We start from the raw sequence: 13,159 nt of genomic DNA, 5'->3' as shown, positions 1-13,159 counted from the left end.
TATTACAAGATTGGAAATGTTCATGATCATTTATGTTGAAGTAGCCCATCAAGATATCTGAATAGATAAATATATATCACACTGTGAGATGGAGCATTGCAACTCATTAGACCTCTCCATTGACGATGTAGTCAACTAATAGTAGCTAAACTACATGCTGGCATCATTCTATCCTGTGTGACTAGGAATGGCTTTAGTGGTGGCATGGCCATGCATGACCACACATGTCACCCCCTCAATGGCAACATACTTGGTCGCACATGGGTCTGCCTTGGAACCTCACCTCTACAACCAAACAGACTGCACTAGTGTTTCTCTACCTTTTCTACTCTCAAGTTTGTGCTCTGCATAGGAAAATTGTTGGCGTTGGCAAGTTGACAATGTGTATATGGAGCTTATAGCAACTTCTAGCACTAAATATTAATGCATTTAAGAAAAAGAGTCACACAAGTAGAGATATACTATATATAGGGTGTATAATATTCTTTGACTTTGTTATCAAAATCTCAATTTTGCCTTTATATCAAAGTCAATTGTCCAATTAATCAAAATTAGGACAAAAAGATTCACATGAGGCCTATAATATACTAGCCTTGGTGTTTGCCAATCTCCACAACCCACCAACCCTCGTTCTTAGCTCAAACTACCAATTGTTGCGTAGTACTCAACCACATGAATCTCAAGTTCAAGGGACAGTGGAGTGCCTCTGAGATCAAGATTGTGAAATCCCTCATTGTAAGGGACAACACCAACAACAATGGTGCTAGTGATATGAACAAGAAGCACAATCAAATTGTGGATGAGCTCCAGGCAATGTTCCCTAGCAAGGAGAAGCATTAGGTAACCAACTTGTATGTTGATGTCATGGTGGAGATGATGCAAACATTGCAGAGCGGCAACCAGCATGTGGAAGCAAGTAGCAACCTCATGAATCAACCCTTTGGGGTGTTTGTGGGGAATCCATCCATGGGCAACATGAAAGCATTTGATGGTTATAAAAAAGTGGAGATGTTTGGCACAAGGAATGTGAAGGAGACTCCACAGAGGAAGCCCACTCCTCGGAAGGAGATCCAACACACCAGGAGGTTTTGGACCATAGACGAGCATAGGTTAGTTATTTGCTAGATCCTTAAAGGAACTCATACAAATTTTTAATGCTTGTCACATGAAGTTTTAATACCCTTATTAAGCATAGGTTATGAGGTATTACTATTATGAGGTGTTTATATAATATTTTTTACCAATCATGAATATATATGGAAATGGAATCTAAATTTTTGCCTAATTAGTTCACTTCAAACTCTATCTCATTGTAGGCAATTCCTCCATGGTCTACATGTGTACGGTCATGGAAATTGGAAGAACATCTCTAAGCAATTTGTTACCAAGTCCCCGGTGTAGGTTTCTAGCCATGCTCAAAAGTACTTCCTCAGGAAAGAAAATGGCACCAATAAGCAGCGTTATAGCATCAATGACATTGAACTTTATGATTTTGAGCCCTTGTCGTAGACAAATGCTTCTATCTAGAAGGGGCCCACCTTTGGTGGAGGTGTCTACAACATAAATCACTATAGCTTTAGTGGACATCCTACTTCCATGAATAATGCCTAGGCTTGGTCACCATTCCTATACCACACTACCATGGAAGTAGCAGTAGTAGCCAGATGGCCACCTTGGCTATTGGTCTGCAACAAGAGCAGATGGGAGCTAGTAGTTCTTTATGGCTCCAACCATGGAGGCAGATGGGGGCCACTTGGACTGGACTAGTGATAAGCTAGGAGATCTTCTTGATATTCAGTGGATGATGAAGGCGGACATGAACTAGGTTTTATACACCATCTAGTATGCCAAGTTGCATGGTGGCCTATTTGCTCATCCTATATATGTGGGTTTACCATCATAGTATTCTCTTATGCTAGAGTGTGAGCAACTTAGTTGTCATGAAATATTGTCTGGTACGTTCAAATTAATGTATGTGTCTTGTTTCATTGTGGCATTTTATTTAGTTTGGTGTATTGGCTATGTCAGAATCAATATTACATTGAGCTTATTTATTTATTCTTATAATTATCCTATTTTATATTATTTGATTGTTTTAATGGTTGGTTGTGGGACTTATACTCTAATACATATTGATCGCTTAGACATTAGACAGATTAGAGAAGTAGAGCATGAGAATTTCATAGGCATATATCTAAGACTAAGGAAATGTAAGACTCCCATGTACAAACTGATCTTAAACAATGCACCCATGTATGCAACTTGTTCCTCTAGAGAGGGTGGCATGCCGCACATTACATTGTTGTACTATTTCACTTTGGAGTATTCTATGGTTTTGGAATTTTTGCATGGAATCAATTGAGATTATGACATTAAATTTTCAAGTATCTAAATATTACTAGCTAATCCAAACAAGGGATAAATTCATAACAAGATGAAACATGAAGGATACAATTAAATAATCAACACCACAAAGATATATTAATAGTATAAATGGCGAGGAGGACAACAAGACAAAGGCTAGGTTCCTATAATGACCTTTCTTCAATAACATGGTCAAGGAAGAAATATTATAGCAAGTGAAACAGTAGAGGATCAATCTACCATGAATGTGGTTAGGAGACCACCTGACCTATTTAACAAGATGTGTTGGTACTATGTAGAACTAAAAACACAATGATTCAAGATTGAGACAATGGAAGAGGGCCAAAACACCTTTGGCATCGTTGGTAGGCCACTTGATGTGTTAGGCGGCCATTGAAAGAACCTAGCAGCTTGCTCCTTTGCTCTATCATGACATGTTGGAATACAAGAACATAAATGCCAGAGATGTAAGAGAGGGAGAAGGGGGTCGGACAACCTCTCAGGTGTTCGTATGATGACTCCCCTTGCTCTCCTCTAAAAGTACCACTACAAGGTGCTCAAGTAAACTCCCAAATCAGGCAAGCACATTGTAGCACCCGGTTCTAAAAACAAAATCAGATGCACACCATATGTGAGCCTAGGAAGTTAAATCTCACATATAGATACAAATAAGGGTAATATCAATAGACAATTCTCAATATATAACATACTTAGTATAAAGAATATAACCTAAGATAGCAAACAGTGGAAAGACAACTCTGATCTTCAGGTGAAGACTCCAATTCCATAGGGACAACTAATTGGTTGATCACAAGCCTAATTCCTCTAAACTCTAGCAATTTGGTACCCATCAGAGATTTTTCCAAAGATTTAAAAAGTAAAGCAAGCATAAGTACATATCGTACTCAAGAAATATAACATGGGGTTCATGAGGCTTAAAAGGCTAACATTGGTTTAATTGTGATTAGCTTTTATTGAGTGATCTTTTAGCAATTGGGTGGCAACAAGTTTATTCACAAGCCCACATAAACACATGATCAGGTAAACATGAATAATGAATAGCATAAACAGTAACCATTAGTGAGTATCTTTGTCATTAGTATTATCAGTGTTCATCATCTATTCTGTAAGGGTCCAAGGCCGCTCGTGACCATGAGCACAGCTGATATACCAGTTTTATAGTCTACAGAGGTTGTACACTTTCACTATGAGTCATGATTTACCCTTTTGCCCGAGGCGGCCAACCTCTTGACCCACTATCAAGGAAGGTCAGTAGGGTTCACTATGAAGCCTTTCAAAGGTTTGTCTAACAAGTTAGGGCTATTAGATTCACTCGGCAAACAGATATAGAGCCCCCCTTCCCAATGGCACAATGACGTGCAACCTATACATAAGGGACAGAGGTCGCACTATACCTGATTTGGCAAGCCATTCTTATGCCATAAAGGTAACCTCTAATAAGCTAGAAAAGGTCCTCATACTTTGCTAAAGCCAGAGCCATATAGCCCTCACAGCTATACTATAAGTCCTGAATGTTTGCTTATAGATAAGTCCTTAGGGAGAGGAATCTAGAGCACCATAAAAACAACCCAATGCTCTAGCCCCCTTGTTCCATGTTGCTAAAAAGCATCTTTTAATGTTTATTGCATATACCATTAGTCAAGTTACAAGATATGGTTGTAGTTGAGCACTAGCATCATACTACCCAATGCAATACCCCAAAGGTATCAAGGCACAAGGTACAAACTATTAGGAAATCCTTAGTGGTAATCAAGGTAGACACATACAGCATGAATTAAGTGATTAAAGGTGTATAGGACAACTAGGAAGATCCCATGCTATACTTGCCTTAAATTCCGATCCTTCTTCTTGAATTGTAACCTCCAAAGGACTTCTTCTGGATCACCAACTTCTTTTATATCACCAACGCAAAGCTCACCGACTAGACATGATCATAAAGCACCACACAAGCATCCATGCAATCATACACGAAGCAAACAATAGATCTAAATTAGAATAGTATACCAAACATAAAATCAAGATGAAAAGTTTGTAAAACAAATCTATGTCTCGCTACGAACACATAGACGCGAAAAGCACTCTAATCGGAGCTATAACGAAAAAGTTATAATTTAAACAAGATTTCCTTTAAAATAATAGATTAAATCTAACCTCAAATTTCAAAAGTTGAAATTATATTTAATAGTAAGATAAACATGTAGATTATGCAATTACGAATCTAACGCAACTTGAACAGATCAAATCAGAGTCAAAATGGAGAAATTATGGCCTAAAGAAAACTAGTGGCAAAACTGTAAATAGATTAAAATGTATTTTGAATCTACTAGAAAGAAACTATGGTTTCACAATAGGAAAACATATTCTGGAAGTGTGCCATGGACTATGGGTTAGATTATTCCAAAGTCGAGGTGTCTCTTTAGCAAAAGTATAGGGACGGCAGGTTCAAATCTACAAAAATACGAGGGTTCTTTTGAAAAACTATCGGTCGAAGGGTATGGTCTAATCTGATCCGTTGATTGTGGATCCGACGGCTAGAATCAAAGGGAGGGATGAAGTCACCGGTGCACAGGGAGATGACGGCGGCGCCATGGCCGGAGAGCAGAGAACCTCGCCGGTGTTTTTGGAGAAGGGCCTACGGGCCAGGGCAGAGAAAACTGAGAGCACAGGGATGGAAAGCAGGACACGACGAACTCACCACGAACAAAATTGAAGGCGAGTGGCTCGGCAAGGCGACAACAATGGCAGTGCTAGGGTTTAGCATAGTGGTAGCGCTACGAGCATGAGGTGGCGGCTATGCTAGGGTTATGTGAGGGGGCGGTGGGTGCTCGGGATGGAAGCGGTGCATGCGAGCTTGATATTTATGGGGGTGGGGAGCTTCATGTGCATGGCAAGGCATGGAGGCGTGGCGACGTGGGGCTCTCGGCAACGATGGAGCAGACTTTGGGTCAATAACGACTTGGGGAGGAAGAGGACTCCTGCTGATGTGTGGGCCCAATCTAGAAGAGAGAGAGGATAGGGGAATGCGCAAGCGACGCTGCATGCGGATTGGACCGGCGCGGGGGGAGACACGGTGTCGGGCAGTTGGGCCGGTGTGCGAAGAAAAGGGAGATGGGCTTTGCGGCTAGGCTAGCAGCCCAAAAACTAGGGAGAGGTAGGGAGAGTGAGAGTTTCATTTTCTCTTTTTTCAAAACTATTTTCAAATCCATTTTCAAAGTTGGTTTAAAATAATTTGAACTTTGGTCAAATCCACATAGTACAATAAAACATATGTTCCAGCATGAATGCACAAGAATGTTGCTAAGCCATATGATAAATTTTAATTTAATGAAAAATATTATTTTTCCTATTATTTTATGAACCAAAAATACCAAATTAAGTCATTTTAACCTATTTTTAAAACATAAAATTTTTAGGGTGTTACAATTCTACCCCCTTAAGATGAATCTCGTCCCCGAGATTCGTAGAGGTGGTGACAAAAGAGATGCAGATTCTCCACCTTTGGATTCTTCTTTACTTTGCATACCTGTTAACCTTACTCCAACTGACTTGCCAAACTGATTCCAAGATCCTGACAGGTACTCCAAACAATACTCAGGTAACTCCAGTCACTAGGCCACCTTTCCCTTTTAATCCATAATACCAATTCTCTTTAAAATATTCACCTTCCAACAGAGCCTTCTTACTTTCTAGATCTAAAGTAGGTTCTATTACCAACTTTAAAACATTAATGACCATAGATGCTCAGGTTAAGTTGCTCAACTCTCAAACACAATTCTAAATCCATGGTGTCGTCCAAATCTTCTTAGCATAACTCTCTCTTGCTAAGGGCATCAGCCATGACTTTGCTTCTCCAAGTGATGACACTTTTCTAAGTCATAAGACCTTGATTACTTCAATCCAACAATGATGTCACAAGCTCAAAACCATCTTAGTGAAAATGTCCTTTAGATTCTTATTACCCACCTAGATGTCACTTTTACGTCCAAGAAGATAGTATTTCCATGCTCCACAATGGATAACTCCAAATCATACATCAGATGTTCCATCTCATGTTTTCTTGCATAAGGACACATCCCACACCTTGATAGAGTGCATCCAAGTGGATATAAAGCTCTTGTCCTGATCTGGCAAAGCTAATACTTAGGTTTTACTTCAACCTCTCTCTTTTTCCATCAAATACTTAGCTGACGTCTCTTGATCCAAACTTAAAACCTTCTCTAGTAACACTATCAATACCTTGATGATCATGGATAAACCTCCCTTGAACCTCTAACCAAATCTCATTGAAAACTCTGAGTTCTCTCTTACAACCTTGGGTGGTTTCCAATCACACTATTAACTTTCTCCAATCCAAACCTTCTTGTCATGCTTAGGATTTCCTAAGACTCAGTAGAACCAACTGTAGTTGTTGAATATCTCCTTCCTATGTCATCAATGCCTACTTGTCTTTGGTATGTTGAAGATTGAACTCTCAATTGATGATAGCTTGAATCGTAGATCAATGAATCCACGAGCTCCTTGTAGATGATCCAATAAATCATAAATCCTGAGAAAAGGTGCCTGCACTCGATAGTGACCTCTCCATCATGGATATAGCTAATGCTTCCAAGTGAAGCACTAGATCATATGAAACCTTCATCTTGCAACTTCTTTATCTTGGCTACCCCCTTAAGAATAGATAAACTAGGGGACACCAAAGAGTAGCTTGCATCTTCTTCTGGGTGAGCATGTGCATAAGTAGGAACAAGTAACCTAGAATTCCTTACGACTAGAAAAATAGCAGTGCACTAAAACAGCCATAGCTTGTGAATCCAATGACGTCGTACTTTATACCATTGGAAAGATGATGAAATTCCCTACAACTTCCTTATAGAACACTTTTCTAAATTCTGCAGTTTAGGTAGTCGAAAATAGTGCACAACAGAAACTGTTCTAGGTTTCAGACAGCACAGATGTATCACCTTGTGATTTTCGTAACTCTTAAAACAAAATAGCTATCAGGGTGATTCTTGAGGTCTGAGAAAGATATTGAAGTCTACTATTGTCTAGAATTTTGTCATGATTTTTGGTCATCCAAAAATAGAGATATAAGCCGATAAAGACAGGTTGCTCTAAAAGACAGGATAGAGAATACAGGAGATAACAAAAACCCGACTATTTATTTTATTAGTACCTATATCTTAAGCCTATAAACTAAATGAAATTATGGGCAAACCCCATAAGATCATTGCACGCATTACCAAGATTCAAAACAAGTATAAGCATAATGATAATTCAACAAAGAAATAAAGGTGCACAACTCAATCATTGACTCAACTTGCTATATTGTCATCCTCATTGTACTAGGGGTAACAATCCTAAGACTCATCTTTAGATTATGCAAGAAGGTGATGAGGAACAATTCTAAAAGCATATCAAGTCAAGGAGTGAAAATGAGAACAAAGACTTTAAAATAAGCACCAAGGGAGAGATGAATAGCATGGGTAGAGATATAGTAGAGAAGAAAATATCAAGGTTCATAGAGTAAGGGTTTTTGTAGCAACTTCTAAACCTTAGAACAACAAGTTTCAACTAGGCTTGTGTCCTACAGTCAACATTGCTCTAATACCACTTTATAGCACCCATTTTTAAAAACAAAACCAGATACACATCATATGTGAGCCTAGGAAGTTAAATCTCACATATAGCTACAAATAAGGGTAATATTAATAGACAATGCTCAATATATAATGTACTTAGTATAAAGAATATAAACTTAGATAGCAAATAGCAGAAAGACAACTTCGATCTTCAGGTGAAGACTTTAATTCCATAGGGACAACTAACTGGTTGATCACAAGCCTAATTCCTCAAAACTCTAGCAATCTGGTACCCATCCAGGATTTTTCCTATGATTTAAAAAGTAAAGCAAGTGTAGTTACATGTCGTACTCAAGAGGGAGGGAGAGTGAGAGTTTCCTTTTCTCTTTTTTTCAAAACTATTTTCAAATCCATTTTCAAACTTGGTTTGAGATAATTTGAACTTTGGTCAAATCCACACAGTACAATAAAACATATGTGCCAGCATGAATGCACAAAAATGTTGCTAAGCCTTATGATAAATTTTAATTTAATGAAAAATATTATTTTTCCTATTATTTTATGAACACAAAAATATCAAATTAAATCATTTTAACCTATTTTAAAAACATGAAATTTTTAGGGTGTTACACACATGTCCAGCCGCTAAGCTCCCTCCCTCTTCATTTTATCTTGGCCTTGTCATGACCTAGTCGTGCATATTAGTAACCATGCCCATCATGAGCATAATCTGCATTCAAATTTCATATTTTCAAAGCATGCATGACAAAACATCATTTTTTGGGTTTTGTTGTCGGTCGACCCCTGCGCTCGGATGAGCCTCTCCTAATGCTCCTCCATGCTGGCGCATGAGCCTCTCCCAGCGTGGTAGCATCTCTGTCTCGAGGCTACGCTAGCCCTCGCCGGTGGTGGACAAGAGGCGGTGGGGCGATGATGGAGAAGGGGAAGGGGACCCCTAATGGAGAAAGATGAGGGAGGGTGCTGAATCACAGCACAGAAAAGGAGTGAGGGCATTAGATCCCACCATTAGTGAAGAGGAGGAGGCTCGACCTGTGGTGGAGGTAGAGATGGGCACCACCTTGGGGTGGGGATGAAGACAGGCACCATGAAGGATGAGCAGAGGAGATGGGAGAGGACGAGTGGATAGATAGAGGAGGTGAGACCCACCATTGGGAGGCTAAAACGACACTCTTTCTGGGACAAACTCAATCCTAGAATGTCACATTTTTGGGATGGAGGGAGTATTTTTCTACGATGGTTTTTTACTGGTAGCTAGATAAAAAATAGTATATATTTGCTCTATCCCTAAATAAATTACTGTTCGAGAATTTGTCTATAAATAAATCAATCTCTACGATGTTAAATGGTCCACTAGCTCATTTATTTTTTCTTGAAGTCTCCTCGCATTTACTACACTCCGCCCATCTTCTAATCCAGTGTTGAGTTTCTGCATCTGAATGCGTGTAGTAAATGCTACAATTAGTGTGATATTAGAACAATCGCCGATCAGTGTGCAATTACTCTAGTTAATTAAGGGTAGTATGATCTTTTCATTTTCATACTAATCTGTCCTAAGCTTGCTACAAATCTATTTATTCTGGGACAGGGGGAGTATTTTAGATCACATATTTTGATAAGATGTATCTACGTCGTTAGAAGATAGAATCAAAGTTGCTTAGTTAGGAAAAATTACTTTGTTTATTTAATTTTTTCTATGTATATGCTTAGGTGAAATCTAAAGTTTCTAAACAAGTGACATGCTCAAAATTAAGTTTCAATTTGAAAGTAAATTTAGAATTAATAAACTCATTTTGAATAATTTTAGATTTATTTTTGAATTTAAACTTAAATTTTTAGCAAGTGCTTTGTTAATAAACTTTTGATTTCACCTAAGCATATATATAGAAATAAATACATGACAAAATACTAGTTTTTCAATCATGAATTTAGATGTTTCATATTTTTAGAGATTTTTTTAGGGCCAAACAACTTACTCAAAACTTAAATATAGAAATACATAAGAAATTTTAATTGAAAACAACTAGCAAATACTCCCTTAGTCCCAAAATAATATTATTCTCAATTCTTGAGAAGTAAAATATTTTTAACTTTGATCAAATATATATAAAAATATTAAAATTTATGGTGCATCTATTTTTGTTCTATTTCCAATTTTTTGATTGTTGCATAAAAATTCATTATTTTCGCATAAAATTGGATGGAGACGAACTTTATCTTTAAATTGTTGCTATCAATGCAATTTACAACTTTGTGGTTGAGAAGGTTTTGATTTGAAACTATTTAGAGTCCCAAAATATTATTTTAATTTTGTCGACATAGAATTTTCGTCTCCGTGCCGAGGACACACGCAGCAAGCCGGAAGGGTCCGCTCGATGGAGCAGATCCACCTAGCTTCAGCGCAAGGGTGGTCGATCCTGCGTAATCCTCCTGAGACGTGCTAGTCAATTTGACCCTGCAATTGACAAGGAGAGAAAGCTCATCAGTAATTAAGGGCAAAATGTGCCGGTGTTGCCAGACAGTTCTGAATGTGCGGCTCTAAGAGCCAATATGAGAGGAGATCGACTAAATAGTCGATTCCAGCATATTCATAAGAATAAATCGATTAAAGCTCATGGGGTCGTGTAAGAAGAATCGGTTATCATTCAGGACAAATATTATTTAAGCAAATATTAATCAATGGCAATAAGATATCAATGATGATCGGTTTATACTGAGCCAATGATTATAAGTAACCGAACTCCTTTTTATATAAAGAGACAATTCAACATCACTTAACCATTTAATAAAGATAAATCTAATGAACATGTTAGATCTCATCCATCGCCATGACTAGTGGGGCATGAGGTAGAATCATGTAGGCCATAGTAACAACAATAGACTCGATGACCCTAACTCATTACTAATATCAGTGGGGCATGAGGTAGAATCATACAGGCCGTAATACAATAATAAGATCATGGGACTAACATATCTTTCAACTTATCTCTACTTCAATGATCTTGTAATGTGAACTATTCGTGAAAACACTCGATATCGGCTAAATAGCCGATTCAGGCATAGCACACAGTTAAGGTCATACCTCCCAAGAATAGGTCTACCAACTAACAATCCCCACTCCATAGTGCCAATAGTGGGGTGAGAGGCAGAATCCCATAGGCCATGATGATGGGCCATGGAACGGTTTTCATTAACCAATAGATCTACTCAAGATCGGGCATGCCTTAACCGCACGCTATGCACGATTAAGATTGATGTAAAACAGTTGATAAAAGCATAATTCATCGTTTAAGGTATAGATTAGATCAACTTTAAATTAGCAAACGATGAGTTGAACAAGATATAAGGCCGATCCAGATCAATCTCAATCGGGCAGAGTGATATTGTTGTAATTAGATGAACGATGAAAGCAATAAGCAATATCGGCAACTTAATGAATCTACCAAAGACTACCATACTAAGGTAGAGCCGATAACTTGACCTTGATCTAATTCAAGCAGTGGGGTGTGAGGCAGAATCACATAGGCCATACTTGAATTAGATAAGAGTCGATAACTAGCCAATACCAGACTCGCAGTGGGGGTCGATCGGATCGATGTAGCCATATGAACAGAGGTATAAACCATGACAGTACTTACAGACAAGTAGTGGAGGTTAACTAGATCGATGCAGCCGTACTCGCTGAATAACTTGCCGAGATCTACTCTACTCCTACTCCTAAGGGGTGGTCGGAGCCGAAAAAAGTAATTGACTTGTATTTGATTGATTGTTGTCCTTTTACAATAGCCGGGGTTTGGTATTTATACCCGGAGCCTAAAACGAACCCTATTCGAGTATGACTCAATACAATCTTTGGCATAATAAAAACATTCCTAAATTAAGATAACTTGGACTCTAATCTTTCCCTTCTTGTAGAGTCTAGCATGTCTTATTCCAGCGCCGATCATAGCCTCTGTCGTTATCTGTTGGCGCTATTTAAAGAAAGTTGATTCTAGTGTTATATCTGAATCAACTGGTTTTGATCCGCACGCAATCGATTCCTCGCTGACATGATTTTGGGAGCTCTTGAGCTTCTAAGATCCTCCTTCCAAATTCTAGTGTAAACAAATTTACTGATTTTGAAATTTAAAATTTGAAGCTATAACACCCCACATCCAAAACTGCTAAGCTGGCCTAGCTCTGCACGTGGAATGGTCCTACATACGCGTAGCACCTCTCTTACACTTTTGTCCTTCCTTCTTGTAAAAGGGTTAACCCAGAGGTGCTATGTTTAGAACGACAAGGCTTATAAGCTGGCCCTTACCCTCTTAAACTTCCAAGGTAGTACTAAACCCACTAATAACAACTCCACATGTGCCACTAGGGCAACATGGGCCAACTTCACAACTACTACATGTTACTAATGGGCTGGAGTGTTACATTCACCACCCTTAAGGGCTAATGCCCTCAGTAGCTCACCACATATATATGGCAGATGTCCAGGATGACCCCTTGGTACACCCCTCCACGGGCACATGCAACAAGGGTTGATGCTGCGATACCATATGTAACACCCCATGTCCAAAACTACTTATATGGCCTAGCTTCACATGTGGAATGGGCTTGCATACACGTAGCACCTCTCTTATATTTTCGTCCTCGCTTCGTGTAAAAGAGTTAACCGGGAGGCGCTACGTTTGGAACGAAAAGGCTTATAATTGGCCCTCACCCTCATAAACTTCCAAGGTGGTACGAAACCCACCAACAACTCCACATGTGCCACTTGGGCTACATGGGCCAACTTCACAACTACTACAGGCGACTAATCTCAGATGTTAGACATGGTCTATACCAAAGTTCTTGTTATCAATATAGTCTACAACATTGTCCTCGAAAAGTTGTTCAGAGTTCCAAATATGTGTTTTAAGAACTTATAATTTCAAATTCAAAATTTAGAAAATTTAAACTATCTAGAATGCTCATATGGTTAATACCAAAGTTGTAGAATGCTCATATGGTTAATACCAAAGTTGAAGGTTAAGGATTAACATCTATTCTCATTTTGGGTTTTTTTATGTTTGTTGTAAATGTTATGGTGGACCAAGAAATATGTAGCATGGTGGCCCCGGCAAGGTCAGCCTACAATTTCACATGGCACTAGTTTAGACAATTTTTTTCTAATTTTTTGAAGATGCATA

The 13,159-nt window shown here is 38.6% G+C and overlaps 1 pseudogene; it reads left to right on the top strand.

Moving 5' to 3' along the window:
• The first annotated feature begins 672 nt into the window (after window positions 1-672).
• Window positions 673-1,825, top strand: LOC136520341 (transcription factor DIVARICATA-like; annotated as a pseudogene).
• The last annotated feature ends 11,334 nt before the right edge of the window (window positions 1,826-13,159 follow it).

Source organism: Miscanthus floridulus, chromosome 18 (assembly GCF_019320115.1).
Source record: "Miscanthus floridulus cultivar M001 chromosome 18, ASM1932011v1, whole genome shotgun sequence".
Taxonomy (NCBI): domain Eukaryota; kingdom Viridiplantae; phylum Streptophyta; class Magnoliopsida; order Poales; family Poaceae; genus Miscanthus; species Miscanthus floridulus.
Note: the sequence above shows the minus strand (reverse complement) of the source record. Positions and strands in the feature narration are given on the sequence as shown.